This window comes from Crinia signifera, chromosome 3 (genome assembly GCF_055691185.1).
Source record: "Crinia signifera chromosome 3, ASM5569118v1, whole genome shotgun sequence".
NCBI classification, from domain to species: domain Eukaryota; kingdom Metazoa; phylum Chordata; class Amphibia; order Anura; family Myobatrachidae; genus Crinia; species Crinia signifera.
The window spans coordinates 335207500-335229905 of NC_139219.1; the positions used below are offsets into that span (position 1 = coordinate 335207500).

The window sequence follows — 22406 nt, forward strand, 5'->3', positions numbered from 1 at the left end:
TTTTTTTAGAAAGTGCCTCCTACATTGGATGTTGTCTGGCTTAGTTTCGAAAACGGTAGAAACTGGGCAGAAACAAGTGTTTTTAACCCAAGCATTTTTCTTCAATTACTCTGTTTTTAGAAAGTGCCTCCTACATTGGTTGGTGTCTGGTATAGTTTCCGAGAAGTTTCTGTAGTGTAGTGGTTATCACGTTCGCCTAACACGCGAAAGGTCCCCAGTTCGAAACTGGGCAGAAACAATGGATTTTTAGCTAAGCATTTTAATGCAATGGCCCTTTTTTTAGACAGTGCCACCTACATTGGATGGTGTCTGGCTTAGTTTCTAAGACGGTAGAAACTGGGCAGAAACAAGTGTTTTTAACCTAAGCATTTTTCTTCAATGACTCTGTTTTTAGAAAGTGCCTCCTACATTGGTTTGTGTCTGGTATAGTTTCCGAGAAGTTTCTGTAGTGTAGTGGTTATCACGTTCGCCTAATACGCGAAAGGTCCACAGTTCGAAACTGGGCAGAAACAATGGATTTTTAGCTAAGCATTTTAATGCAATGGCCCTTTTTTTAGACAGTGCCTCCTACATTGGATGGTGTCTGGCTTAGTTTCTAAGACGGTAGAAACTGGGCAGAAACAAGTGTTTTTAACATAAGCATTTTTCCTTAATGACTCTGTTTTTAGAAAGTGCCTCCTACATTGGTTGGTGTCTGGTATAGTTTCCGAGAAGTTTCTGTAGTGTAGTGGTTATCACGTTCGCCTGACACGCGAAAGGTCCCCAGTTCGAAACTGGGCAGAAACAATGGATTTTTAGCTAAGCATTTTAATGCAATGGCCCTTTTTTTAGACAGTGCCTGCTACATTGGATGGTGTCTGGCTTAGTTTCTAAGACGGTAGAAACTGGGCAGAAACAAGTGTTTTTAACCTAAGCATTTTTCTTCAATGACTCTGTTTTTAGAAAGTGCCTCCTACATTGGTTTGTGTCTGGTATAGTTTCCGAGAAGTTTCTGTTGTGTAGTGGTTATCACATTCACCTAACACGCGAAAGGTCCCCAGTTCGAAACTGGGCAGAAACAATGGATTTTTAGCTAAGCATTTTCATGCAATGGCTCTTTTTTTAGAAAGTGCCTCCTACATTGGATGGTGTCTGGTGTAGTTTCTAAGACGTTTCTGTAGTGTAGTGGTTATCACGTTCGCCTTACACGCGAAAGGTCCCCAGTTCGAAACTGGGCAGAAACAAGTGTTTTTAACCGAAGCATTTTTCTTCAATGGCTCTATTTTATGAAAGTGCCTCCTACATTGGTTGGTGTCTAGTATAGTTTCTGAGAAGTTTCTGTAGTGTAGTGGTTATCACGTTCGCCTCACACGCGAAAGGTCCCCAGTTCGAAACTGGGCAGAAACAATGGATTTTTAGCTAAGCATTTTCATGCAATGGCTCTTTTTTTAGAAAGTGCCTCCTACATTGGATGGTGTCTGGCTTAGTTTCTAAGACGTTTCTGTAGTGTAGTGGTTATCACGTTCGCCTTACACGCGAAAGGTCCTCAGTTCGAAACTGGGCAGAAACAAGTGTTTTTAACCTAAGCATTTTTCTTCAATGACTCTGTTTTTAGAAAGTGCCTCCTACATTGGTTGGTGTCTGGTATAGTTTCCGAGAAGTTTCTGTAGTGTAGTGGTTATCATGTTCGCTTAACACGCGAAAGGTCCCCAGTTCGAAACTGGGCAGAAACAATGGATTTTTAGCTAAGCATTTTAATGCAATGGCCCTTTTTTTAGACAGTGCCTCCTACATTGGATGGTGTCTGGCTTAGTTTCTAAGACGTTTCTGTAGTGTAGTGGTTATCACGTTCGCCTTACACGCGAAAGGTCCCCAGTTCGAAACTGGGCAGAAACAAGTTTTTTTAACCTAAGCATTTTTCTTCAATGGCTCTATTTTATGAAAGTGACTCCTACATTCGTTGGTGTCTAGTATAGTTTCTGAGAAGTTTCTGTAGTTTAGTGGTTATCACGTTCGCCTCACACGTGAAAGGTCCCCAGTTCGAAACTGGGCAGAAACAATGGATTTTTAGCTAAGCATTTTCATGCAATGGCTCTTTTTTTAGAAAGTGCCTCCTACATTGGTTGGTGTCTGGTATAATTTCCGAGAAGTTTCTGTAGTGTAGTGGTTATCACTTTCGCCTAACACGCGAAAGGTCCCCAGTTCGAAACTGGGCAGAAACAATGGATTTTTAGCTAAGCATTTTTCTTCAATGGCTCTATTTTATGAAAGTGACTCCTACATTGGTTGGTGTCTAGTATAGTTTCTGGGAATTTTCTGTAGTGTAGTGGTTATCACGTTCGCCTCACACACGAAAGGTCCCCAGTTCGAAACTGGACAGAAACAATGGATTTTTAGCTAAGCATTTTTTTAGACAGTGCCTCCTACATTGGATGGTGTCTGGCTTAGTTTCTAAGATGGTAGAAACTGGGCAGAAACAAGTGTTTTGGTACTTGTGAGTTATCCGGGCGTCCGATTTTGAAATCGGGTCGGATCGGGACATCGCATCGCATCGCATGCGACCATCGGATGCGATGCGATGCGATGCGATGACCCGATTTTTCCATAGGAATCAATGTTAAAATGGACTGAGTCCATTTTAACATGGAATTCAATGGGAAAAAGGGTCCTTTTCATACCCCTACTATCCAAGTGGGCATGGAGTTGGATATAAACCTGTGGCGAGCGTAGCGAGCCACCGAGCCCGAAGCGTGGCGAGCGTAGCGAGCCCCGCGAGGGGACACGGAATACCGTCCCCTCGCGGGGCTCGCTTCGCTCGCCACGCTTCGGGCTCGGTGGCTCGCTACGCTCGCCACAGGTTTATATCCAACTCCATGCCCACTTGGATAGTAGGGGTATGAAAAGGACCCCTTTTTCCATAGGAATCATTTTAACATTGATTCCTATGGAAAAATCGGGTCATCGCATCCGATGGTCGCATGCGATGCGATGCGATGCGATATCGCATCGCATCGCATCTGATTGTATGCCTTAACTTAAGGCATACAATCAAAAAATCGGACGCCCGGATAACTCACAAGTACCAGTGTTTTTAACCTAAGCATTTTTCTTCAATGACTCTGTTTTTAGAAAGTGCCTCCTACATTGGATGGTGTCTGGCTTAGTTTCTAAGACGTTTCTGTAGTGTAGTGGTTATCACGTTCGCCTTACACGCGAAAGGTCCCCAGTTCGAAACTGGGCAGAAACAATGGATTTTTAGCTAAGCATTTTCATGCAATGGCTCTTTTTTTAGAAAGTGCCTCATACATTGGATGGTGTCTGGCTTAGTTTCTAAGACGTTTCTGTAGTGTAGTGGTTATCACTTTCGCCTTACACGCGAAAGGTCCCCAGTTCGAAACTGGGCAGAAACAAGTGTTTTTAACCTAAGCATTTTACTTCAATGACTCTGTTTTTAGAAAGTGCCTCCTACATTGGTTGGTGTCTGGTATAGTTTCTGAGAAGTTTCTGTAGTGTAGTGGTTATCACGTTCGCCTAACACGCGAAAGGTCCCCAGTTCAAAACTGGGCAGAAACAATGGATTTTTAGCTAAGCATTTTAATGCAATGGCCCTTTTTTTTGACAGTGCCTCCTACATTGGATGGTGTCTGGCTTAGTTTCTAAGACAGTAGAAACTGGGCAGAAACAAGTGTTTTTAACCTAAGCATTTTTCTTCAATGACTCTGTTTTTAGAAAGTGCCTCCTACATTGGTTGGTGTCTGGTATAGTTTCCGAGAAGTTTCTGTAGTGTAGTGGTTATCCCATTCACCTAACACGCGAAAGGTCCCCAGTTCGAAACTGCCAGAAACAATGGATTTTTAGCTAAGCATTTTCATGCAATGGCTCTTTTTTTAGAAAGTGCCTCCTACATTGGATGGTGTCTGGCGTAGTTTCTAAGACGTTTCTGTAGTGTAGTGGTTATCACGTTCGCCTTACACGCAAAAGGTCCCCAGTTCGAAACTGGGCAAAAACAAGTGTTTTTAACCTAAGCATTTTTCTTCAATGGCTCTATTTTATGAAAGTGACTCCTACATTGGTTGGTGTCGTGTATAGTTTCTGAGAAGTTTCTGTAGTGTAGTTGTTATCATGTTCGCCTCACACGCGAAATGTCCCCAGTTCGAAACTGGGCAGAAACAATGGATTTTTAGCTAAGCATTTTCATGCAATGGCTCTTTTATTAGAAAGTGCCTCCTACATTGTATCATGTCTGGCTTTGTTTCTAAGATGTTTCTGTAGTGTAGTGGTTATCACGTTCGCCTTACACGCGAAAGGTCCCCAGTTCGAAACTGGGCAGAAACAAGTTTTTTTAACCTAAGCATTTTTCTTCAATGGCTCTATTTTATGAAAGTGACTCCTAAATTGGTTGGTGTCTAGTAAAGTTTCTGGGTAGTTTCTGTAGTGTAGTGGTTATCACGTTCGCCTCACACGCGAAAGGTCCCCAGTTCGAAACTGGGCAGAAACAATGGATTTTTAGCTAAGCATTTTCATGCAATGGCTCTTTTTTTAGACAGTGCCTCCTACATTGGATGGTGTCTGGCTTAGTTTCTAAAACGGTAGAAACTGGGCAGAAACAAGTGTTTTTAACCTAAGTATTTTTCTTCAATGACTCTGTTTTTAGAAAGTGCCTCCTACATTGGTTTGTGTCTGGTATAGTTTCCGAGAAGTTTCTGTAGTGTAGTGGTTATCACGTTCGCCTAACACGCGAAAGGTCCCCTGTTCGAAACTGGGCAGAAACAATGGATTTTTAGCTAAGCATTTTAATGCAATGGCCCTTTTTTTAGACAGTGCCTCCTACATTGGATGGTGTCTGGCTTAGTTTCTAAGACGGTAGAAACTGGGCAGAAACAAGTGTTTTTAACCTAAGCATTTTTCTTCAATGACTCTGTTTTTAGAAAGTTCCTCCTACATTGGTTGGTGTCTGGTATAGTTTCCGAGAAGTTTCTGTAGTGTAGTTGTTATCACGTTCGCCTAACACGCGAAAGGTCCCCAGTTCGAAACTGGGCAGAAACAATGGATTTTTAGCTAAGCATTTTAATGCAATGGCCCTTTTTTTAGACAGTGCCTCCTACATTGGATGGTGTCTGGCTTAGTTTCTAAGACAGTAGAAACTGGGCAGAAACAAGTGTTTTTAACCTAAGCATTTTTCTTCAATGACTCTGTTTTTAGAAAGTGCCTCCTACATTGGTTGGTGTCTGGTATAGTTTCCGAGAAGTTTCTGTAGTGTAGTGGTTATCCCATTCACCTAACACGCGAAAGGTCCCCAGTTCGAAACTGCCAGAAACAATGGATTTTTAGCTAAGCATTTTCATGCAATGGCTCTTTTTTTAGAAAGTGCCTCCTACATTGGATGGTGTCTGGCGTAGTTTCTAAGACGTTTCTGTAGTGTAGTGGTTATCACGTTTGCCTTACACGCAAAAGGTCCCCAGTTCGAAACTGGGCAAAAACAAGTGTTTTTAACCTAAGCATTTTTCTTCAATGGCTCTATTTTATGAAAGTGACTCCTACATTGGTTGGTGTCGTGTATAGTTTCTGAGAAGTTTCTGTAGTGTAGTGGTTATCATGTTCGCCTCACACGCGAAATGTCCCCAGTTCGAAACTGGGCAGAAACAATGGATTTTTAGCTAAGCATTTTCATGCAATGGCTCTTTTATTAGAAAGTGCCTCCTACATTGTATCATGTCTGGCTTTGTTTCTAAGATGTTTCTGTAGTGTAGTGGTTATCACGTTCGCCTTACACGCGAAAGGTCCCCAGTTCGAAACTGGGCAGAAACAAGTTTTTTTAACCTAAGCATTTTTCTTCAATGGCTCTATTTTATGAAAGTGACTCCTAAATTGGTTGGTGTCTAGTAAAGTTTCTGGGTAGTTTCTGTAGTGTAGTGGTTATCACGTTCGCCTCACACGCGAAAGGTCCCCAGTTCGAAACTGGGCAGAAACAATGGATTTTTAGCTAAGCATTTTCATGCAATGGCTCTTTTTTTAGACAGTGCCTCCTACATTGGATGGTGTCTGGCTTAGTTTCTAAAACGGGAGAAACTGGGCAGAAACAAGTGTTTTTAACCTAAGTATTTTTCTTCAATGACTCTGTTTTTAGAAAGTGCCTCCTACATTGGTTTGTGTCTGGTATAGTTTCCGAGAAGTTTCTGTAGTGTAGTGGTTATCACGTTCGCCTAACACGCGAAAGGTCCCCTGTTCGAAACTGGGCAGAAACAATGGATTTTTAGCTAAGCATTTTAATGCAATGGCCCTTTTTTTAGACAGTGCCTCCTACATTGGATGGTGTCTGGCTTAGTTTCTAAGACGGTAGAAACTGGGCAGAAACAAGTGTTTTTAACCTAAGCATTTTTCTTCAATGACTCTGTTTTTAGAAAGTGACTCCTACATTGGTTGGTGTCTTGCATAGTTTCTGAGAAGTTTCTGTAGTGTAGTGGTTATCACGTTCGCCTCACACGCGAAAGGTCCCCAGTTCGAAACTGGGCAGAAACAATGGATTTTTAGCTAAGCATTTTCATGCAATGGCTCTTTTTTTAGAAAGTGCCTCCTACATTGTATGGTGTCTTGCTTTGTTTCTAAGATGTTTCTGTAGTGTAGTGGTTATCACGTTCGCCTTACACACAAAAGGTCCCCAGTTCGAAACTGGGCAGAAACAAGTTTTTTTAACCTAAGCATTTTTCTTCAATGGCTCTATTTTATGAAAGTGACTCCTACATTGGTTGGTGTCTAGTATAGTTTCTGGGAAGTTTCTGTAGTGTAGTGGTTATCACGTTCGCCTCACACGCGAAAGGTCCCCAGTTCGAAACTGGGCAGAAACAATGGATTTTTAGCTAAGCATTTTCATGCAATTGCTCTTTTTTTAGACAGTACCTCCTACATTGGATGGTGTCTTGTATAGTTTCCGAGAAGTTTCTGTAGTGTAGTGGTTATCACGTTCGCCTAACACGCGAAAGGTCCCCAGTTCGAAACTGGGCAGAAACAATGGATTTTTAGCTAAGCATTTTAATGCAATGGCCCTTTTTTTAGACAGTGCCTCTTACATTGGTTGGTGTCTAGTATAGTTTCCGAGAAGATTCTGTAGTGTAGTGGTTATCACGTTCTCCTCACACACGAAAGGTCCCCAGTTCGAAACTTGGCAGAAACAATGGATTTTTAGCTAAGCATTTTCATGCAATGGCTCTTTTTTTAGAAAGTGCCTCCTACATTGGATGGTATCTGGCTTAGTTTCTAAGATGTTTCTGTAGTGTAGTGGTTATCACTTTCGCCTTACACGCGAAAGGTCCCCAGTTCGAAACTGGGCAGAAACAAGTGTTTTTAACCTAAGCATTTTTCTTCAATGACTCTGTTTTTAGAAAGTGCCTCCTACATTGGTTGGTGTCTGGTGTAGTTTCCGAGAAGTTTCTGTAGTGTAGTGGTTATCACGTTCGCCTAACACGCGAAAGGTCCCCAGTTTGAAACTGGGCAGAAACAATGGATTTTTAGCTAAGCATTTTAATGCAATGGCCTTTTTTTTAGACAGTGCTTCCTACATTGGATGGTGTCTGGCTTAGTTTCTAAGACGGTAGAAACTGGGCAGAAACAAGTGTTTTTAACCTAAGCATTTTTCTTCAATGACTCTGTTTTTAGAAAGTGCCTCCTACATTGGTTGGTGTCTGGTATAGTTTCCGATAAGTTTCTGTAGTGTAGTGGTTATCCCATTCACCTAACACGCGAAAGGTCCCCAGTTCGAAACTGCCAGAAACAATGGATTTTTAGCTAAGCATTTTCATGCAATGGCTCTTTTTTTAGAAAGTGCCTCCTACATTGGATGGTGTCTGGCGTAGTTTCTAAGACGTTTTTGTAGTTTAGTGGTTATCACGTTCGCCTTACACGCAAAAGGTCCCCAGTTCGAAACTGTGCAGAAACAAGTTTTTTTAACCTAAGCATTTTTCTTCAATTGTTCTATTTTATGAAAGTGACTCCTACATTGGTTGGTGTCTAGCATAGTTTCTGGGAAGTTTTTGTAGTGTAGTGGTTATCACGTTCGCCTCACACGCGAAATGTCCCCAGTTTGAAACTGGGCAGAAACAATGGATTTTTAGCTAAGCATTTTCATGCAGTGGCTCTTTTTTTAGACAGTGCCTCCTACATTGGATGGTGTCTGGCTTAGTTTCTAAAACGTTAGAAACTGGGCAGCAACAAGTGTTTTTAACCTAAGCATTTTTCTTCAATGACTCTGTTTTTAGAAAGTGCCTCCTACATTGGTTGGTGTTTGGTATAGTTGCCGAGAAGTTTCTGTAGTGTAGTGGTTATCACGTTCGCCTCACACGCGAAAGGTCCCCAGTTCGAAACTGGGCAGAAACAATGGATTTTTAGCTAAGCATTTTAATGCAATGGCCCTTTTTTTAGACAGTGCCACCTACATTGGATGGTGTCTGGCTTAGTTTCTAAGACGGTAGAAACTGGGCAGAAACAAGTGTTTTTAACCTAAGCATTTTTCTTCAATGACTCTGTTTTTAGAAAGTTCCTCCTACATTGGTTGGTGTCTGGTATAGTTTCCGAGAGGTTTCTGTAGTGTAGTGGTTATCACGTTCGCCTAACACGCGAAAGGTCTCCAGTTCGAAACTGGGCAGAAACAATGGATTTTTAGCTAAGCATTTTCATGCAATGGCTCTTTTTTTAGAAAGTGCCTCCTACATTGTATGGTGTCTTGCTTTATTTCTAAGATGTTTCTGTAGTGTAGTGGTTATCACGTTCGCCTTACACGCGAAAGGTCCCCAGTTCGAAACTGGGCAGAAACAAGTGTTTTTAACCTAAGCATTTTTCTTCAATGGCTCTATTTTATGAAAGTGACTCCTACATTGGTTGGTGTCCAGTATAGTTTCTGGAAAGTTTCTGTAGTGTAGTGGTTATCACGTTCGCCTTACACGCGAAAGGTCCCCAGTTCGAAACTGGGCCGAAACAAGTGCTTTTAACCTAAGCATTTTTCTTCAATGGTTCTATTTTATGAAAGTGACTCCTAAATTGGTTGGTGTCTTGTATAGTTTCTGAGAAGTTTCTGTAGTGTAGTGGTTATCACGTTCGCCTTACACGTGAAAGGTCCCCAGTTCGAAACTGGGCAAAAACAATGGATTTTTAGCTAAGCATTTTCATGCAATGGGTTTTTTTTTAGAAAGTGCCTCCTACATTGTATGGTGTCTGGCTTTGTTTCTAAGATGTTTCTGTAGTGTAGTGGTTATCACGTTCGCCTTACACGCGAAAGGTCCCCAGTTCAAACTAGGCAAAAATAAGTTTTTTTAACCTAAGCATTTTTCTTCAATGGCTCTATTTTATGAAAGTGACTCCTACATTGGTTGGTGTCTAGTATAGTTTCTGGGAAGTTTCTGTAGTGTAGTGGTTATCACGTTCGCCTCACACGCGAAAGGTCCCCAGTTCGAAACTGGGCAGAAACAATGGATTTTTAGCTAAGCATTTTCATGCAATGGCTCTTTTTTTAGAAAGTGCCTCCTACATTGGATGTTGTCTGGCTTAGTTTCGAAAACGGTAGAAACTGGGCAGAAACAAGTGTTTTTAACCCAAGCATTTTTCTTCAATTACTCTGTTTTTAGAAAGTGCCTCCTACATTGGTTGGTGTCTGGTATAGTTTCCGAGAAGTTTCTGTAGTGTAGTGGTTATCACGTTCGCCTAACACGCGAAAGATCCCCAGTTCGAAACTGGGCAGAAACAATGGATTTTTAGCTAAGCATTTTAATGCAATGGCCCTTTTTTTAGACAGTGCCACCTACATTGGATGGTGTCTGGCTTAGTTTCTAAGACGGTAGAAACTGGGCAGAAACAAGTGTTTTTAACCTAAGCATTTTTCTTCAATGACTCTGTTTTTAGAAAGTTCCTCCTACATTGGTTGGTGTCTGGTATAGTTTCCGAGAAGTTTCTGTAGTGTAGTGGTTATCACGTTCGCCTAACACGCGAAAGGTCCCCAGTTCGAAACTGGGCAGAAACAATGGATTTTTAGCTAAGCATTTTCATGCAATGGCTCTTTTTTTAGAAAGTGCCTCCTACATTGTATGGTGTCTGGCTTTGTTTCTAAGATGTTTCTGTAGTGTAGTGGTTATCACGTTTGCCTTACACGCGAAAGGTCCCCAGTTCGAAACTGGGCAAAAACAAGTTTTTTTAACCTAAGCATTTTTCTTCAATGGCTCTATTTTATGAAAGTGACTCCTACATTGGTTGGTGTCTGGTATAGTTTCCGAGAAGTTTCTGTAGTGTAGTGGTTATCACGTTCGCCTAACACGCGAAAGGTCCCCAGTTCGAAACTGGGCAGAAACAATGGATTTTTAGCTAAGCATTTTCATGCAATGGCTCTTTTTTTAGAAAGTGCCTCCTACATTGGATGGTGTCTGGCTTAGTTTCGAAAACGGTAGAAACTGGACAGAAACAAGTGTTTTTAACCTAAGCATTTTTCTTCAATGGCTCTATTTTATGAAAGTGACTCCTACATTGGTTGGTGTCTTGTATAGTTTCTGAGAAGTTTCTGTAGTGTAGTGGTTATCACGTTCGCCTCACACGCGAAAGGTCCCCAGTTCGAAACTGGGCAGAAACAATGGATTTTTAGCTAAGCATTTTCATGCAATGGCTCTTTTTTTAGAAAGTGCCTCCTACATTGGATGGTGTCTGGCTTAGTTTCTAAAACGGTAGAAACTGGGCAGAAACAAGTGTTTTTAACCTAAGCATTTTTCTTCAATGACTCTGTTTTTAGAAAGTGCCTCCTACATTGGTTGGTGTCTGGTATAGTTTCCGAGAAGTTTCTGTAGTGTAGTGGTTATCACGTTCGCCTAACACGCGAAAGGTCCCCAGTTCGAAACTGGGCAGAAACAATGGATTTTTAGCTAAGCATTTTAATGCAATGGCCCTTTTTTTAGACAGTGCCTCCTACATTGGTTGGTGTCTAGTATAGTTTCTGAGAAGTTTCTGCAGTGTAGTGGTTATCACGTTCGCCTCACACGCGAAAGGTCCCCAGTTCGAAACTTGGCAGAAACAATGGATTTTTAGCTAAGCATTTTCATGCAATGGCTCTTTTTTTAGAAAGTGCCTCCTACATTGGATGGTGTCTGGCTTAGTTTCTAAGACGTTTTTGTAGTTTAGTGGTTATCACGTTCGCCTTACACGCAAAAGGTCCCCAGTTCGAAACTGTGCAGAAACAAGTTTTTTTAACCTAAGCATTTTTCTTCAATTGCTCTATTTTATGAAAGTGACTCCTACATTGGTTGGTGTCTAGCATAGTTTCTGGGAAGTTTTTGTAGTGTAGTGGTTATCACGTTCGCCTCACACGCGAAATGTCCCCAGTTTGAAACTGGGCAGAAACAATGGATTTTTAGCTAAGCATTTTCATGCAGTGGCTCTTTTTTTAGACAGTGCCTCCTACATTGGATGGTGTCTGGCTTAGTTTCTAAAACGGTAGAAACTGGGCAGCAACAAGTGTTTTTAACCTAAGCATTTTTCTTCAATGACTCTGTTTTTAGAAAGTGCCTCCTACATTGGTTTGTGTCTGGTATAGTTTCAGAGAAGTTTCTGTAGTGTAGTGGTTATCACGTTCTCCTAATACGCGAAAGGTCCACAGTTCGAAACTGGGCAGAAACAATGGATTTTTAGCTAAGCATTTTAATGCAATGGCCCTTTTTTTAGAAAGTGCCTCCTACATTGTATGGTGTCTTGCTTTATTTCTAAGATTTTTCTGTAGTGTAGTGGTTATCACGTTCGCCTTACACGCGAAAGGTCCCCAGTTCGAAACTGGGCAAAAACAAGTTTTTTTAACCTAAGCATTTTTCTTCAATGGCTCTATTTTATGAAAGTGACTCCTACATTGGTTGGTGTCCAGTATAGTTTCTGGAAAGTTTCTGTAGTGTAGTTGTTATCACGTTCGCCTTACACGCGAAAGGTACCCAGTTCGAAACTGGGCAGAAACAAGTGTTTTTAACCCAAGCATTTTTCTTCAATTACTCTGTTTTTAGAAAGTGCCTCCTACATTGGTTGGTGTCTGGTATAGTTTCCGAGAAGTTTCTGTAGTGTAGTGGTTATCACGTTCGCCTAACACGCGAAAGGTCCCCAGTTCGAAACTGGGCAGAAACAATGGATTTTTAGCTAAGCATTTTAATGCAATGGCCCTTTTTTTAGACAGTGCCACCTACATTGGATGGTGTCTGGCTTAGTTTCTAAGACGGTAGAAACTGGGCAGAAACAAGTGTTTTTAACCTAAGCATTTTTCTTCAATGACTCTGTTTTTAGAAAGTGCCTCCTACATTGGTTGGTGTCTGGTATAGTTTCCGAGAAGTTTCTGTAGTGTAGTGGTTATCACGGTCGCCTAACACGCGAAAGGTCCCCAGTTCGAAACTGGGCAGAAACAATAGATTTTTAGCTAAGAATTTTAATGCAATGGCCATTTTTTTAGACAGTGCCTGCTACATTGGATGGTGTCTGGCTTAGTTTCTAAGACGGTAGAAACTGGGCAGAAACAAGTGTTTTTAACCTAAGCATTTTTCTTCAATGACTCTGTTTTTAGAAAGTGCCTCCTACATTGGTTGGTGTCTGGTATAGTTTCCGAGAAGTTTCTGTAGTGTAGTGGTTATCACGTTCGCCTAACACGCGAAAGGTCCCCAGTTCGAAACTGGGCAGAAACAATAGATTTTTAGCTAAGCATTTTAATGCAATGGCCCTTTTTTTAGACAGTGCCTCCTACATTGGTTGGTGTCTAATTTAGTTTCTGAGAAGTTTCTGTAGTGTAGTGGTTATCACGTTCGCCTTACACGCGAAAGGTCCCCAGTTCGAAACTGGGCAGAAACAATGGATTTTTAGCTAAGCATTTTCATGCAATGGCTCTTTTTTTAGAAAGTGCCTCCTACATTGGATGGTGTCTGGCTTAGTTTCTAAGACGTTTCTGTAGTGTAGTGGTTATCACGTTCGCCTTACACGCAAAAGGTCCTCAGTTCGAAACTGGGCAGAAACAAGTGTTTTTAACCTAAGCATTTTTCTTCAATGACTTTGTTTTTAGAAAGTGCCTCCTACATTGGTTGGTGTCTGGTATAGTTTCCGAGAAGTTTCTGTAGTGTAGTGGTTATCACGTTCGCCTAACACGCGAAAGGTCCCCAGTTCGAAACTGGGCAGAAACAATGGATTTTTAGCTAAGCATTTTAATGCAATGGCCCTTTTTTTAGACAGTGCCTGCTACATTGGATGGTGTCTGGCTTAGTTTCTAAGATGGTAGAAACTGGGCAGAAACAAGTGGTTTTATCCTAATCATTTTTCTTCAATGGCTCTATTTTATGAAAGTGACTCCTACATTGGTTGGTTTCGTGTATAGTTTCTGAGAAGTTTCTGAAGTGTAGTGGTTATCACGTTCGCCTCACACGCGAAAGGTCCCCAGTTCGAAACTGGGCAGAAACAATGGATTTTTAGCTAAGCATTTTCATGCAATGGCTCTTTTTTTAGAAAGTGCCTCCTACATTGTATCGTGTCTGGTTTTGTTTCTAAGATGTTTCTGTAGTGTGGTGGTTATCACGTTCGCCTTACACGCGAAAGGTCCCCAGTTCGAAACTGGGCAGAAACAAGTTTTTTTAACCTAAGCATTTTTCTTCAATGGCTCTATTTTATGAAAGTGACTCCTACATTGGTTGGTGTCTAGTATAGTTCCTGGGAAGTTTCTGTAGTGTAGTGGTTATCACGTTCGCCTCACACGCGAAAGGTCCCCAGTTCGAAACTGGGCAGAAACAATGGATTTTTAGCTAAGCATTTTCATGCAATGGCTCTTTTTTTAGAAAGTGCCTCCTACATTGGATGGTGTCTGGCTTAGTTTCTAAAACGGTAGAAACTGGGCAAAAACAAGTGTTTTTAACCTAAGCATTTTTCTTCAATGACTCTGTTTTTAGAAAGTGCCTCCTACATTGGTTGGTGTCTGCTATAGTTTCCGAGTAGTTTCTGTAGTGTAGTGGTTATCACGTTCGCCTAACACGCGAAAGGTCCCCAGTTTGAAACTGGGCAGAAACAATGGATTTTTAGCTAAGCATTTTAATGCAATGGCCCTTTTTTTAGACAGTGCCTCCTACATTGAATGGTGTCTGGCTTAGTTTTTAAGACGGTAGAAACTGGGCAGAAACAAGTGTTTTTAACCTAAGCATTTTTCTTCAATGACTCTGTTTTTAGAAAGTGCCTCCTACATTGGTTGGTGTCTGGTATAGTTTCCGAGAAGTTTCTGTAGTGTAGTGGTTATCACGTTCGCCTAACACGTGAAAGGTCCCCAGTTCGAAACTGGGCAGAAACAATGGATTTTTAGCTAAGCATTTTAATGCAATGGCCCTTTTTTTAGACAGTGCCTCCTACATTGGTTGGTGTCTAATTTAGTTTCTGAGAAGTTTCTGTAGTGTAGTGGTTATCACGTTCGCCTCACACGCGAAAGGTCCCCAGTTCGAAACTGGGCAGAAACAATGGATTTTTAGCTAAGCATTTTCATGCAATGGCTCTTTTTTTAGAAAGTGCCTCCTACATTGGATGGTGTCTGGCTTAGTTTCTAAGACGTTTCTGTAGTGTAGTGTTTATCACGTTCGCCTTACACGCGAAAGGTCCTCAGTTCGAAAATGGGCAGAAACAAGTGTTTTTATCCTAGTCATTTTTCTTCAATGGCTCTATTTTATGAAAGTGACTCCTACATTGGTTGGTGTTGTGTATAGTTTCTGAGAAGTTTCTGTAGTGTAGTGGTTATCACGTTCGCCTCACACGCGAAAGGTCCCCAGTTCGAAACTGGGCAGAAACAATGGATTTTTAGCTAAGCATTTTCATGCAATGGCTCTTTTTTTAGAAAGTGCCTCCTACATTGTATCATGTCTGGCTTTGTTTCTAAGATGTTTCTGTAGTGTAGTGGTTATCACGTTCGCCTTACACGCGAAAGGTCCCCAGTTCGAAACTGGGCAGAAACAAGTTTTTTTAACCTAAGCATTTTTCTTCAATGGCTCTATTTTATGAAAGTGACTCCTACATTGGTTGGTGTCTAGTATAGTTCCTGGGAAGTTTCTGTAGTGTAGTGGTTATCACGTTCGCCTCACACGCGAAAGGTCCCCAGTTCGAAACTGGACAGAAACAATGGATTTTTAGCTAAGCATTTTCACGCAATGGCTCTTTTTTTAGAAAGTGCCTCCTACATTGGATGGTGTCTGGCTTAGTTTCTAAAACGGTAGAAACTGGGCAGAAACAAGTGTTTTTAACCTAAGCATTTTTCTTCAATGACTCTGTTTTTAGAAAGTGCCTCCTACATTGGTTGGTGTCTGGTATAGTTTCCGAGTAGTTTCTGTAGTGTAGTGGTTATCACGTTCGCCTAACACGCGAAAGGTCCCCAGTTTGAAACTGGGCAGAAACAATGGATTTTTAGCTAAGCATTTTAATGCAATGGCCCTTTTTTTAGACAGTGCCTCCTACATTGAATGGTGTCTGGCTTAGTTTCTAAGACGGTAGAAACTGGGCAGAAACAAGTGTTTTTAACCTAAGCATTTTTCTTCAATGACTCTGTTTTTAGAAAGTGCCTCCTACATTGGTTGGTGTCTGGTATAGTTTCCGAGAAGTTTCTGTAGTGTAGTGGTTATCACGTTCGCCTAACACGCGAAAGGTCCCCAGTTCGAAACTGGGCAGAAACAATGGATTTTTAGCTAAGAATTTTAATGCAATGGCCATTTTTTTAGACAGTGCCTGCTACATTGGATGGTGTCTGGCTTAGTTTCTAAGACGGTAGAAACTGGGCAGAAACAAGTGTTTTTAACCTAAGCATTTTTCTTCAATGACTCTGTTTTTAGAAAGTGCCTCCTACATTGGTTGGTGTCTGGTATAGTTTCCGAGAAGTTTCTGTAGTGTAGTGGTTATCACGTTCGCCTAACACGCGAAAGGTCCCCAGTTCGAAACTGGGCAGAAACAATGGATTTTTAGCTAAGCATTTTAATGCAATGGCCCTTTTTTTAGACAGTGCCTCCTACATTGGTTGGTGTCTAATTTAGTTTCTGAGAAGTTTCTGTAGTGTAGTGGTTATCACGTTCGCCTCACACGCGAAAGGTCCACAGTTCGAAACTGGGCAGAAACAAGTGTTTTTAACCTAAGCATTTTTCTTCAATGGCTCTATTTTATGAAAGTGACTCCTACATTGGTTGGTGTCTTGTATAGTTTCTGAGAAGTTTCTGTAGTGTAGTGGTTATCACGTTCGCCTCACACGCGAAAGGTCCCCAGTTCGAAACTGGGCAGAAACAATGGATTTTTAGCTAAGCATTTTCATGCAATGGCTCTTTTTTTAGAAAGTGCCTCCTACATTGGATGGTGTCTGGCTTAGTTTCTAAAACGGTAGAAACTGGGCAAAAACAAGTGTTTTTAACCTAAGCATTTTTCTTCAATGACTCTGTTTTTAGAAAGTGCCTCCTACATTGGTTGGTGTCTGCTATAGTTTCCGAGTAGTTTCTGTAGTGTAGTGGTTATCACGTTCGCCTAACACGCGAAAGGTCCCCAGTTTGAAACTGGGCAGAAACAATGGATTTTTAGCTAAGCATTTTAATGCAATGGCCCTTTTTTTAGACAGTGCCTCCTACATTGAATGGTGTCTGGCTTAGTTTTTAAGACGGTAGAAACTGGGCAGAAACAAGTGTTTTTAACCTAAGCATTTTTCTTCAATGACTCTGTTTTTAGAAAGTGCCTCCTACATTGGTTGGTGTCTGGTATAGTTTCCGAGAAGTTTCTGTAGTGTAGTGGTTATCACGTTCGCCTAACACGTGAAAGGTCCCCAGTTCGAAACTGGGCAGAAACAATGGATTTTTAGCTAAGCATTTTAATGCAATGGCCCTTTTTTTAGACAGTGCCTCCTACATTGGTTGGTGTCTAATTTAGTTTCTGAGAAGTTTCTGTAGTGTAGTGGTTATCACGTTCGCCTCACACGCGAAAGGTCCCCAGTTCGAAACTGGGCAGAAACAATGGATTTTTAGCTAAGCATTTTCATGCAATGGCTCTTTTTTTAGAAAGTGCCTCCTACATTGGATGGTGTCTGGCTTAGTTTCTAAGACGTTTCTGTAGTGTAGTGTTTATCACGTTCGCCTTACACGCGAAAGGTCCTCAGTTCGAAAATGGGCAGAAACAAGTGTTTTTATCCTAGTCATTTTTCTTCAATGGCTCTATTTTATGAAAGTGACTCCTACATTGGTTGGTGTTGTGTATAGTTTCTGAGAAGTTTCTGTAGTGTAGTGGTTATCACGTTCGCCTCACACGCGAAAGGTCCCCAGTTCGAAACTGGGCAGAAACAATGGATTTTTAGCTAAGCATTTTCATGCAATGGCTCTTTTTTTAGAAAGTGCCTCCTACATTGTATCATGTCTGGCTTTGTTTCTAAGATGTTTCTGTAGTGTAGTGGTTATCACGTTCGCCTTACACGCGAAAGGTCCCCAGTTCGAAACTGGGCAGAAACAAGTTTTTTTAACCTAAGCATTTTTCTTCAATGGCTCTATTTTATGAAAGTGACTCCTACATTGGTTGGTGTCTAGTATAGTTCCTGGGAAGTTTCTGTAGTGTAGTGGTTATCACGTTCGCCTCACACGCGAAAGGTCCCCAGTTCGAAACTGGACAGAAACAATGGATTTTTAGCTAAGCATTTTCACGCAATGGCTCTTTTTTTAGAAAGTGCCTCCTACATTGGATGGTGTCTGGCTTAGTTTCTAAAACGGTAGAAACTGGGCAGAAACAAGTGTTTTTAACCTAAGCATTTTTCTTCAATGACTCTGTTTTTAGAAAGTGCCTCCTACATTGGTTGGTGTCTGGTATAGTTTCCGAGTAGTTTCTGTAGTGTAGTGGTTATCACGTTCGCCTAACACGCGAAAGGTCCCCAGTTTGAAACTGGGCAGAAACAATGGATTTTTAGCTAAGCATTTTAATGCAATGGCCCTTTTTTTAGACAGTGCCTCCTACATTGAATGGTGTCTGGCTTAGTTTCTAAGACGGTAGAAACTGGGCAGAAACAAGTGTTTTTAACCTAAGCATTTTTCTTCAATGACTCTGTTTTTAGAAAGTGCCTCCTACATTGGTTGGTGTCTGGTATAGTTTCCGAGAAGTTTCTGTAGTGTAGTGGTTATCACGTTCGCCTAACACGCGAAAGGTCCCCAGTTCGAAACTGGGCAGAAACAATGGATTTTTAGCTAAGAATTTTAATGCAATGGCCATTTTTTTAGACAGTGCCTGCTACATTGGATGGTGTCTGGCTTAGTTTCTAAGACGGTAGAAACTGGGCAGAAACAAGTGTTTTTAACCTAAGCATTTTTCTTCAATGACTCTGTTTTTAGAAAGTGCCTCCTACATTGGTTGGTGTCTGGTATAGTTTCCGAGAAGTTTCTGTAGTGTAGTGGTTATCACGTTCGCCTAACACGCGAAAGGTCCCCAGTTCGAAACTGGGCAGAAACAATGGATTTTTAGCTAAGCATTTTAATGCAATGGCCCTTTTTTTAGACAGTGCCTCCTACATTGGTTGGTGTCTAATTTAGTTTCTGAGAAGTTTCTGTAGTGTAGTGGTTATCACGTTCGCCTCACACGCGAAAGGTCCACAGTTCGAAACTGGGCAGAAACAAGTGTTTTTAACCTAAGCATTTTTCTTCAATGGCTCTATTTTATGAAAGTGACTCCTACATTGGTTGGTGTCTTGTATAGTTTCTGAGAAGTTTCTGTAGTGTAGTGGTTATCACGTTCGCCTCACACGCGAAAGGTCCCCAGTTCGAAACTGGGCAGAAACAATGGATTTTTAGCTAAGCATTTTCATGCAATGGCTCTTTTTTTAGAAAGTGCCTCCTACATTGTATGGTGTCTGGCTTTGTTTCTAAGATGTTTCTGTAGTGTAGTGGTTATCACGTTCGCCTTACACGCGAAAGGTCCCTAGTTTGAAACTGGGCAGAAACAAGTTTTTTAACCTAAGCATTTTTCTTCAATGGCTCTATTTTATGAAAGTGACTCCTACATTGGTTGGTGTCTAGTATAGTTTCTGGGAAGTTTCTGTAGTGTAGTGGTTATCTCGTTCGCCTCATACGCGAAAGGTCCCCAGTTCGAAACTGGGCAGAAACAATGGATTTTTAGCTAAGCATTTTCATGCAATGGCTCTTTTTTTAGAAAGTGCCTCCTACATTGGTTGGTGTCTGGTATAGTTTCCGAGAAGTTTCTATAGTGTAGTGGTTATCACGTTCGCCTAACACGCGAAAGGTCCCCAGTTTGAAACTGGGCAGAAACAATGGATTTTTAGCTAAGCATTTTAATGCAAGGACCCTTTTTTTAGACAGTGCCTCCTACATTGGATGGTGTCTGGTATAGTTTCCGAGGAGTTTCTGTAGTGTAGTGGTTATCACGTTTGCCTAACACGCGAAAGGTCCCCAGTTCGAAACTGGGCAGAAACAATGGATTTTTAGCTAAGCATTTTAATGCAATGGCCCTTTTTTTAGACAGTGCCTCTTACATTGGTTGGTGTCTAGTATAGTTTCTGAGAAGTTTCTGTAGTGTAGTGGTTATCACGTTCGCCTCACACGCGAAAGGTCCCCAGTTCGAAACTGGGCAGAAACAATGGATTTTTAGCTAAGCATTTTAATGCAATGGCCCTTTTTTTAGACAGTGCCTCCTACATTGGTTGGTGTCTAGTATAGTTTCTGAGAAGTTTCTGTAGTGTAGTGGTTATCACGTTCGCCTCACATGCGAAAGGTCCCCAGTTCGAAACTGGGCAGAAACAATTGATTTTTAGCTAAGCATTTTCATGCAATGGCTCTTTTTTTAGAAAGTGCCTCCTACATTGGATGGTGTCTGGCTTAATTTCTAAGACGTTTTTTGTAGTGTAGTGGTTATCACGTTCGCCTTACACGCGAAAGGTCCTCAGTTCGAAACTGGGCAGAAACAAGTGTTTTTAACCTAAGCATTTTTCTTCAATGACTCTGTTTTTAGAAAGTGCCTCCTACATTGGTTGGTGTCTGGCATAGTTTCTGAGAAGTTTCTGTAGTGTAGTGGTTATCACGTTCGCCTAACACGCGAAAGGTCCCTAGTTCGAAACTGGGCAGAAACAATGGATTTTTAGCTAAGCATTTTAATGCAATGGCCCTTTTTTTAGACAGTGCCTCCTACATTGGTTGGTGTCTAGTATAGTTTCTGAGAAGTTTCTGTAGTGTAGTGGTTATCACGTTCGCCTCACATGCGAAAGGTCCCCAGTTCGAAACTGGGCAGAAACAATTGATTTTTAGCTAAGCATTTTCATGCAATGGCTCTTTTTTTAGAAAGTGCCTCCTACATTGGATGGTGTCTGGCTTAATTTCTAAGACGTTTTTTGTAGTGTAGTGGTTATCACGTTCGCCTTACACGCGAAAGGTCCTCAGTTCGAAACTGGGCAGAAACAAGTGTTTTTAACCTAAGCATTTTTCTTCAATGACTCTGTTTTTAGAAAGTGCCTCCTACATTGGTTGGTGTCTGGCATAGTTTCTGAGAAGTTTCTGTAGTGTAGTGGTTATCACGTTCGCCTAACACGCGAAAGGTCCCTAGTTCGAAACTGGGCAGAAACAATGGATTTTTAGCTAAGCATTTTAATGCAATGGCCCTTTTTTTAGACAGTGCCTCCTACATTGGATGGTGTCTGGCTTAGTTTCTAAGACGGTAGAAACTGGGCAGAAACAAGTGTTTTTAACCTAAGCATTTTTCTTCAATGACTCTGTTTTTAGAAAGTGCCTCCTACATTGGTTGGTGTCTGGTATAGTTTCCGATAAGTTTCTGTAGTGTAGTGGTTATCACGTTCGCCTAACACGCGAAAGGTCCCCAGTTCGAAACTGGGCAGAAACAAGTTTTTTTAACCTAAGCATTTTTCTGAAATGGCTCTATTTTATGAAAGTGACTCCTACATTGGTTGGTGTCTAGTATAGTTTCTGGGAAATTTCTGTAGTGTAGTGGTTATCACGTTCGCCTCACACGCGAAAGGTCCCCAGTTCGAAACTGGGCAGAAACAATGGATTTTTAGCTAAGCATTTTCATGCAATTGCTCTTTTTTTAGAAAGTGCCTCCTACATTGGATGGTGTCTGGCTTAGTTTCTAAAACGTTAGAAACTGGGCAGAAACAAGTGTTTTTAACCTAAGCATTTTTCATCAATGACTCTGTTTTTAGAAAGTGCCTCCTACATTTGTTGGTGTCTGGTATAGTTTCCGAGAAGTTTCTGTAGTGTAGTGGTTATCACATCCGCCTAACACTCGAAAGGTCCCCAGTTCGAAACTGGGCAAAAACAATGGATTTTTAGCTAAGCATTTTAATGCAATGGCCCTTTTTTTAGACAGTGCCTCCTACATTGGATGGTGTCTGGCTTAGTTTCTAAGACGGTAGAAACTGGGCAGAAACAAGTGTTTTTAACATAAGCATTTTTCTTCAATGACTCTGTTTTTCGAAAGTGCCTCCTACATTGGTTGGTGTCTGGTATAGTTTCCGAGAAGTTTCTGTAGTGTAGTGGTTATCACGTTCGCCTAACACGCGAAAGGTCCCCAGTTCGAAACTGGGCAGAAACAATGGATTTTTAGCTAAGCATTTTAATGCAATGGCCTTTTTTTTAGACAGTGCCTCCTACATTGGTTGGTGTCTAGTATTGTTTCTGAGAAGTTTCTGTAGTGTAGTGGTTATCACGTTCGCCTCACACGCGAAAGGTCCCCAGTTCGAAACTGGGCAGAAACAATGGATTTTTAGCTAAGCATTTTCATGCAATGGCTCTTTTTTTAGAAAGTGCCTCCTACATTGGTTGGTGTCTGGCTTAGTTTCTAAGACGGTAGAAACTGGGCAGAAACAAGTGTTTTTAACCTAAGCATTTTTCTTCAATGACTCTGTTTTTAGAAAGTGCCTCCTACATCGGTTGGTGTCTGGTATAGTTTCCGGGAAGTTTCTGTAGTGTAGTGGTTATCACGTTCGCCTAACACGCGAAAGGTCCCCAGTTCGAAACTGGGCAGAAACAAGCGTTTTTAACCTAAGCATTTTTCTTCAATGACTCTGTTTTTAGAAAGTGCCTCCTACATTGGTTGGTGTCTGGTATAGTTTCCGAGAAGTTTCTGTAGTGTAGTTTTTATCACGTTCGCCTAACACGCGAAAGGTCCCCAGTTTGAAACTGGGCAGAAACAATGGATTTTTAGCTAAGCATTTTAATGCAATGGCCCTTTTTTTAGACAGTGCCTCCTACATTGGTTGGTGTCTAGTATAGTTTCTGAGAAGTTTCTGTAGTGTAGTGGTTATCAAGTTCGCCTCACTCGCGAAAGGTCCCCAGTTCGAAACTGGGCAGAAACAATGGATTTTTAGCTAAGCATTTTCATGCAATGGCTCTTTTTTTAGAAAGTGCCTCCTACATTGGATGGTGTCTGGCTTAGCGTCTAAGACGTTT

At 41.3% G+C, this 22406-nt stretch overlaps 60 non-coding genes across 60 annotated transcripts; all 60 read left to right on the forward strand.

The window, feature by feature from the left end:
• The first annotated feature begins 165 nt into the window (after positions 1–165).
• On the forward strand, positions 166–238 carry TRNAV-AAC (transfer RNA valine (anticodon AAC)). The gene has a single exon. It is a non-coding gene; the product is annotated as a tRNA-Val (tRNA).
• A 475-nt stretch (positions 239–713) lies between these two features.
• Positions 714–786, forward strand: TRNAV-GAC (transfer RNA valine (anticodon GAC)). The gene has a single exon. It is a non-coding gene; the product is annotated as a tRNA-Val (tRNA).
• Positions 787–1150: 364 nt separating this feature from the next.
• TRNAV-UAC (transfer RNA valine (anticodon UAC)) lies at positions 1151–1223 on the forward strand. The gene has a single exon. It is a non-coding gene; the product is annotated as a tRNA-Val (tRNA).
• Positions 1224–1313: 90 nt separating this feature from the next.
• Positions 1314–1386, forward strand: TRNAV-CAC (transfer RNA valine (anticodon CAC)). Its single transcript has one exon. It is a non-coding gene; the product is annotated as a tRNA-Val (tRNA).
• Positions 1387–1476: 90 nt separating this feature from the next.
• On the forward strand, positions 1477–1549 carry TRNAV-UAC (transfer RNA valine (anticodon UAC)). The gene has a single exon. It is a non-coding gene; the product is annotated as a tRNA-Val (tRNA).
• A 253-nt stretch (positions 1550–1802) lies between these two features.
• TRNAV-UAC (transfer RNA valine (anticodon UAC)) lies at positions 1803–1875 on the forward strand. Its single transcript has one exon. It is a non-coding gene; the product is annotated as a tRNA-Val (tRNA).
• Positions 1876–2128: 253 nt separating this feature from the next.
• On the forward strand, positions 2129–2201 carry TRNAV-AAC (transfer RNA valine (anticodon AAC)). The gene has a single exon. It is a non-coding gene; the product is annotated as a tRNA-Val (tRNA).
• Positions 2202–3153: 952 nt separating this feature from the next.
• TRNAV-UAC (transfer RNA valine (anticodon UAC)) lies at positions 3154–3226 on the forward strand. The gene has a single exon. It is a non-coding gene; the product is annotated as a tRNA-Val (tRNA).
• A 90-nt stretch (positions 3227–3316) lies between these two features.
• On the forward strand, positions 3317–3389 carry TRNAV-UAC (transfer RNA valine (anticodon UAC)). The gene has a single exon. It is a non-coding gene; the product is annotated as a tRNA-Val (tRNA).
• A 90-nt stretch (positions 3390–3479) lies between these two features.
• On the forward strand, positions 3480–3552 carry TRNAV-AAC (transfer RNA valine (anticodon AAC)). The gene has a single exon. It is a non-coding gene; the product is annotated as a tRNA-Val (tRNA).
• Positions 3553–4241: 689 nt separating this feature from the next.
• Positions 4242–4314, forward strand: TRNAV-UAC (transfer RNA valine (anticodon UAC)). The gene has a single exon. It is a non-coding gene; the product is annotated as a tRNA-Val (tRNA).
• Positions 4315–4404: 90 nt separating this feature from the next.
• On the forward strand, positions 4405–4477 carry TRNAV-CAC (transfer RNA valine (anticodon CAC)). The gene has a single exon. It is a non-coding gene; the product is annotated as a tRNA-Val (tRNA).
• A 1074-nt stretch (positions 4478–5551) lies between these two features.
• Positions 5552–5624, forward strand: TRNAV-CAC (transfer RNA valine (anticodon CAC)). Its single transcript has one exon. It is a non-coding gene; the product is annotated as a tRNA-Val (tRNA).
• A 90-nt stretch (positions 5625–5714) lies between these two features.
• TRNAV-UAC (transfer RNA valine (anticodon UAC)) lies at positions 5715–5787 on the forward strand. The gene has a single exon. It is a non-coding gene; the product is annotated as a tRNA-Val (tRNA).
• A 90-nt stretch (positions 5788–5877) lies between these two features.
• Positions 5878–5950, forward strand: TRNAV-CAC (transfer RNA valine (anticodon CAC)). Its single transcript has one exon. It is a non-coding gene; the product is annotated as a tRNA-Val (tRNA).
• A 475-nt stretch (positions 5951–6425) lies between these two features.
• On the forward strand, positions 6426–6498 carry TRNAV-CAC (transfer RNA valine (anticodon CAC)). Its single transcript has one exon. It is a non-coding gene; the product is annotated as a tRNA-Val (tRNA).
• A 253-nt stretch (positions 6499–6751) lies between these two features.
• Positions 6752–6824, forward strand: TRNAV-CAC (transfer RNA valine (anticodon CAC)). Its single transcript has one exon. It is a non-coding gene; the product is annotated as a tRNA-Val (tRNA).
• A 90-nt stretch (positions 6825–6914) lies between these two features.
• TRNAV-AAC (transfer RNA valine (anticodon AAC)) lies at positions 6915–6987 on the forward strand. Its single transcript has one exon. It is a non-coding gene; the product is annotated as a tRNA-Val (tRNA).
• Positions 6988–7240: 253 nt separating this feature from the next.
• Positions 7241–7313, forward strand: TRNAV-UAC (transfer RNA valine (anticodon UAC)). The gene has a single exon. It is a non-coding gene; the product is annotated as a tRNA-Val (tRNA).
• A 963-nt stretch (positions 7314–8276) lies between these two features.
• On the forward strand, positions 8277–8349 carry TRNAV-CAC (transfer RNA valine (anticodon CAC)). Its single transcript has one exon. It is a non-coding gene; the product is annotated as a tRNA-Val (tRNA).
• A 364-nt stretch (positions 8350–8713) lies between these two features.
• On the forward strand, positions 8714–8786 carry TRNAV-UAC (transfer RNA valine (anticodon UAC)). Its single transcript has one exon. It is a non-coding gene; the product is annotated as a tRNA-Val (tRNA).
• A 578-nt stretch (positions 8787–9364) lies between these two features.
• On the forward strand, positions 9365–9437 carry TRNAV-CAC (transfer RNA valine (anticodon CAC)). The gene has a single exon. It is a non-coding gene; the product is annotated as a tRNA-Val (tRNA).
• A 201-nt stretch (positions 9438–9638) lies between these two features.
• On the forward strand, positions 9639–9711 carry TRNAV-AAC (transfer RNA valine (anticodon AAC)). The gene has a single exon. It is a non-coding gene; the product is annotated as a tRNA-Val (tRNA).
• A 201-nt stretch (positions 9712–9912) lies between these two features.
• On the forward strand, positions 9913–9985 carry TRNAV-AAC (transfer RNA valine (anticodon AAC)). The gene has a single exon. It is a non-coding gene; the product is annotated as a tRNA-Val (tRNA).
• A 253-nt stretch (positions 9986–10238) lies between these two features.
• Positions 10239–10311, forward strand: TRNAV-AAC (transfer RNA valine (anticodon AAC)). The gene has a single exon. It is a non-coding gene; the product is annotated as a tRNA-Val (tRNA).
• A 201-nt stretch (positions 10312–10512) lies between these two features.
• Positions 10513–10585, forward strand: TRNAV-CAC (transfer RNA valine (anticodon CAC)). The gene has a single exon. It is a non-coding gene; the product is annotated as a tRNA-Val (tRNA).
• Positions 10586–10786: 201 nt separating this feature from the next.
• Positions 10787–10859, forward strand: TRNAV-AAC (transfer RNA valine (anticodon AAC)). The gene has a single exon. It is a non-coding gene; the product is annotated as a tRNA-Val (tRNA).
• A 1179-nt stretch (positions 10860–12038) lies between these two features.
• Positions 12039–12111, forward strand: TRNAV-AAC (transfer RNA valine (anticodon AAC)). Its single transcript has one exon. It is a non-coding gene; the product is annotated as a tRNA-Val (tRNA).
• A 475-nt stretch (positions 12112–12586) lies between these two features.
• On the forward strand, positions 12587–12659 carry TRNAV-AAC (transfer RNA valine (anticodon AAC)). Its single transcript has one exon. It is a non-coding gene; the product is annotated as a tRNA-Val (tRNA).
• Positions 12660–12749: 90 nt separating this feature from the next.
• On the forward strand, positions 12750–12822 carry TRNAV-UAC (transfer RNA valine (anticodon UAC)). Its single transcript has one exon. It is a non-coding gene; the product is annotated as a tRNA-Val (tRNA).
• Positions 12823–13075: 253 nt separating this feature from the next.
• Positions 13076–13148, forward strand: TRNAV-AAC (transfer RNA valine (anticodon AAC)). The gene has a single exon. It is a non-coding gene; the product is annotated as a tRNA-Val (tRNA).
• A 527-nt stretch (positions 13149–13675) lies between these two features.
• On the forward strand, positions 13676–13748 carry TRNAV-CAC (transfer RNA valine (anticodon CAC)). The gene has a single exon. It is a non-coding gene; the product is annotated as a tRNA-Val (tRNA).
• Positions 13749–14223: 475 nt separating this feature from the next.
• On the forward strand, positions 14224–14296 carry TRNAV-AAC (transfer RNA valine (anticodon AAC)). Its single transcript has one exon. It is a non-coding gene; the product is annotated as a tRNA-Val (tRNA).
• Positions 14297–14386: 90 nt separating this feature from the next.
• Positions 14387–14459, forward strand: TRNAV-CAC (transfer RNA valine (anticodon CAC)). The gene has a single exon. It is a non-coding gene; the product is annotated as a tRNA-Val (tRNA).
• A 253-nt stretch (positions 14460–14712) lies between these two features.
• On the forward strand, positions 14713–14785 carry TRNAV-CAC (transfer RNA valine (anticodon CAC)). The gene has a single exon. It is a non-coding gene; the product is annotated as a tRNA-Val (tRNA).
• A 90-nt stretch (positions 14786–14875) lies between these two features.
• On the forward strand, positions 14876–14948 carry TRNAV-UAC (transfer RNA valine (anticodon UAC)). The gene has a single exon. It is a non-coding gene; the product is annotated as a tRNA-Val (tRNA).
• Positions 14949–15586: 638 nt separating this feature from the next.
• On the forward strand, positions 15587–15659 carry TRNAV-AAC (transfer RNA valine (anticodon AAC)). The gene has a single exon. It is a non-coding gene; the product is annotated as a tRNA-Val (tRNA).
• Positions 15660–15860: 201 nt separating this feature from the next.
• TRNAV-AAC (transfer RNA valine (anticodon AAC)) lies at positions 15861–15933 on the forward strand. Its single transcript has one exon. It is a non-coding gene; the product is annotated as a tRNA-Val (tRNA).
• Positions 15934–16023: 90 nt separating this feature from the next.
• TRNAV-CAC (transfer RNA valine (anticodon CAC)) lies at positions 16024–16096 on the forward strand. Its single transcript has one exon. It is a non-coding gene; the product is annotated as a tRNA-Val (tRNA).
• A 90-nt stretch (positions 16097–16186) lies between these two features.
• On the forward strand, positions 16187–16259 carry TRNAV-CAC (transfer RNA valine (anticodon CAC)). The gene has a single exon. It is a non-coding gene; the product is annotated as a tRNA-Val (tRNA).
• A 475-nt stretch (positions 16260–16734) lies between these two features.
• On the forward strand, positions 16735–16807 carry TRNAV-AAC (transfer RNA valine (anticodon AAC)). Its single transcript has one exon. It is a non-coding gene; the product is annotated as a tRNA-Val (tRNA).
• A 90-nt stretch (positions 16808–16897) lies between these two features.
• Positions 16898–16970, forward strand: TRNAV-CAC (transfer RNA valine (anticodon CAC)). Its single transcript has one exon. It is a non-coding gene; the product is annotated as a tRNA-Val (tRNA).
• A 253-nt stretch (positions 16971–17223) lies between these two features.
• TRNAV-CAC (transfer RNA valine (anticodon CAC)) lies at positions 17224–17296 on the forward strand. The gene has a single exon. It is a non-coding gene; the product is annotated as a tRNA-Val (tRNA).
• A 90-nt stretch (positions 17297–17386) lies between these two features.
• On the forward strand, positions 17387–17459 carry TRNAV-UAC (transfer RNA valine (anticodon UAC)). The gene has a single exon. It is a non-coding gene; the product is annotated as a tRNA-Val (tRNA).
• A 638-nt stretch (positions 17460–18097) lies between these two features.
• On the forward strand, positions 18098–18170 carry TRNAV-AAC (transfer RNA valine (anticodon AAC)). The gene has a single exon. It is a non-coding gene; the product is annotated as a tRNA-Val (tRNA).
• Positions 18171–18371: 201 nt separating this feature from the next.
• On the forward strand, positions 18372–18444 carry TRNAV-AAC (transfer RNA valine (anticodon AAC)). The gene has a single exon. It is a non-coding gene; the product is annotated as a tRNA-Val (tRNA).
• Positions 18445–18534: 90 nt separating this feature from the next.
• TRNAV-CAC (transfer RNA valine (anticodon CAC)) lies at positions 18535–18607 on the forward strand. Its single transcript has one exon. It is a non-coding gene; the product is annotated as a tRNA-Val (tRNA).
• A 90-nt stretch (positions 18608–18697) lies between these two features.
• TRNAV-CAC (transfer RNA valine (anticodon CAC)) lies at positions 18698–18770 on the forward strand. Its single transcript has one exon. It is a non-coding gene; the product is annotated as a tRNA-Val (tRNA).
• A 90-nt stretch (positions 18771–18860) lies between these two features.
• Positions 18861–18933, forward strand: TRNAV-UAC (transfer RNA valine (anticodon UAC)). The gene has a single exon. It is a non-coding gene; the product is annotated as a tRNA-Val (tRNA).
• Positions 18934–19022: 89 nt separating this feature from the next.
• TRNAM-CAU (transfer RNA methionine (anticodon CAU)) lies at positions 19023–19095 on the forward strand. Its single transcript has one exon. It is a non-coding gene; the product is annotated as a tRNA-Met (tRNA).
• Positions 19096–19511: 416 nt separating this feature from the next.
• Positions 19512–19584, forward strand: TRNAV-CAC (transfer RNA valine (anticodon CAC)). Its single transcript has one exon. It is a non-coding gene; the product is annotated as a tRNA-Val (tRNA).
• Positions 19585–19674: 90 nt separating this feature from the next.
• On the forward strand, positions 19675–19747 carry TRNAV-CAC (transfer RNA valine (anticodon CAC)). The gene has a single exon. It is a non-coding gene; the product is annotated as a tRNA-Val (tRNA).
• A 254-nt stretch (positions 19748–20001) lies between these two features.
• On the forward strand, positions 20002–20074 carry TRNAV-AAC (transfer RNA valine (anticodon AAC)). Its single transcript has one exon. It is a non-coding gene; the product is annotated as a tRNA-Val (tRNA).
• Positions 20075–20164: 90 nt separating this feature from the next.
• TRNAV-CAC (transfer RNA valine (anticodon CAC)) lies at positions 20165–20237 on the forward strand. The gene has a single exon. It is a non-coding gene; the product is annotated as a tRNA-Val (tRNA).
• A 254-nt stretch (positions 20238–20491) lies between these two features.
• On the forward strand, positions 20492–20564 carry TRNAV-AAC (transfer RNA valine (anticodon AAC)). The gene has a single exon. It is a non-coding gene; the product is annotated as a tRNA-Val (tRNA).
• A 201-nt stretch (positions 20565–20765) lies between these two features.
• TRNAV-AAC (transfer RNA valine (anticodon AAC)) lies at positions 20766–20838 on the forward strand. The gene has a single exon. It is a non-coding gene; the product is annotated as a tRNA-Val (tRNA).
• A 90-nt stretch (positions 20839–20928) lies between these two features.
• Positions 20929–21001, forward strand: TRNAV-CAC (transfer RNA valine (anticodon CAC)). The gene has a single exon. It is a non-coding gene; the product is annotated as a tRNA-Val (tRNA).
• Positions 21002–21476: 475 nt separating this feature from the next.
• On the forward strand, positions 21477–21549 carry TRNAV-AAC (transfer RNA valine (anticodon AAC)). The gene has a single exon. It is a non-coding gene; the product is annotated as a tRNA-Val (tRNA).
• A 90-nt stretch (positions 21550–21639) lies between these two features.
• On the forward strand, positions 21640–21712 carry TRNAV-CAC (transfer RNA valine (anticodon CAC)). The gene has a single exon. It is a non-coding gene; the product is annotated as a tRNA-Val (tRNA).
• Positions 21713–21913: 201 nt separating this feature from the next.
• TRNAV-AAC (transfer RNA valine (anticodon AAC)) lies at positions 21914–21986 on the forward strand. Its single transcript has one exon. It is a non-coding gene; the product is annotated as a tRNA-Val (tRNA).
• Positions 21987–22406: the final 420 nt, after the last annotated feature.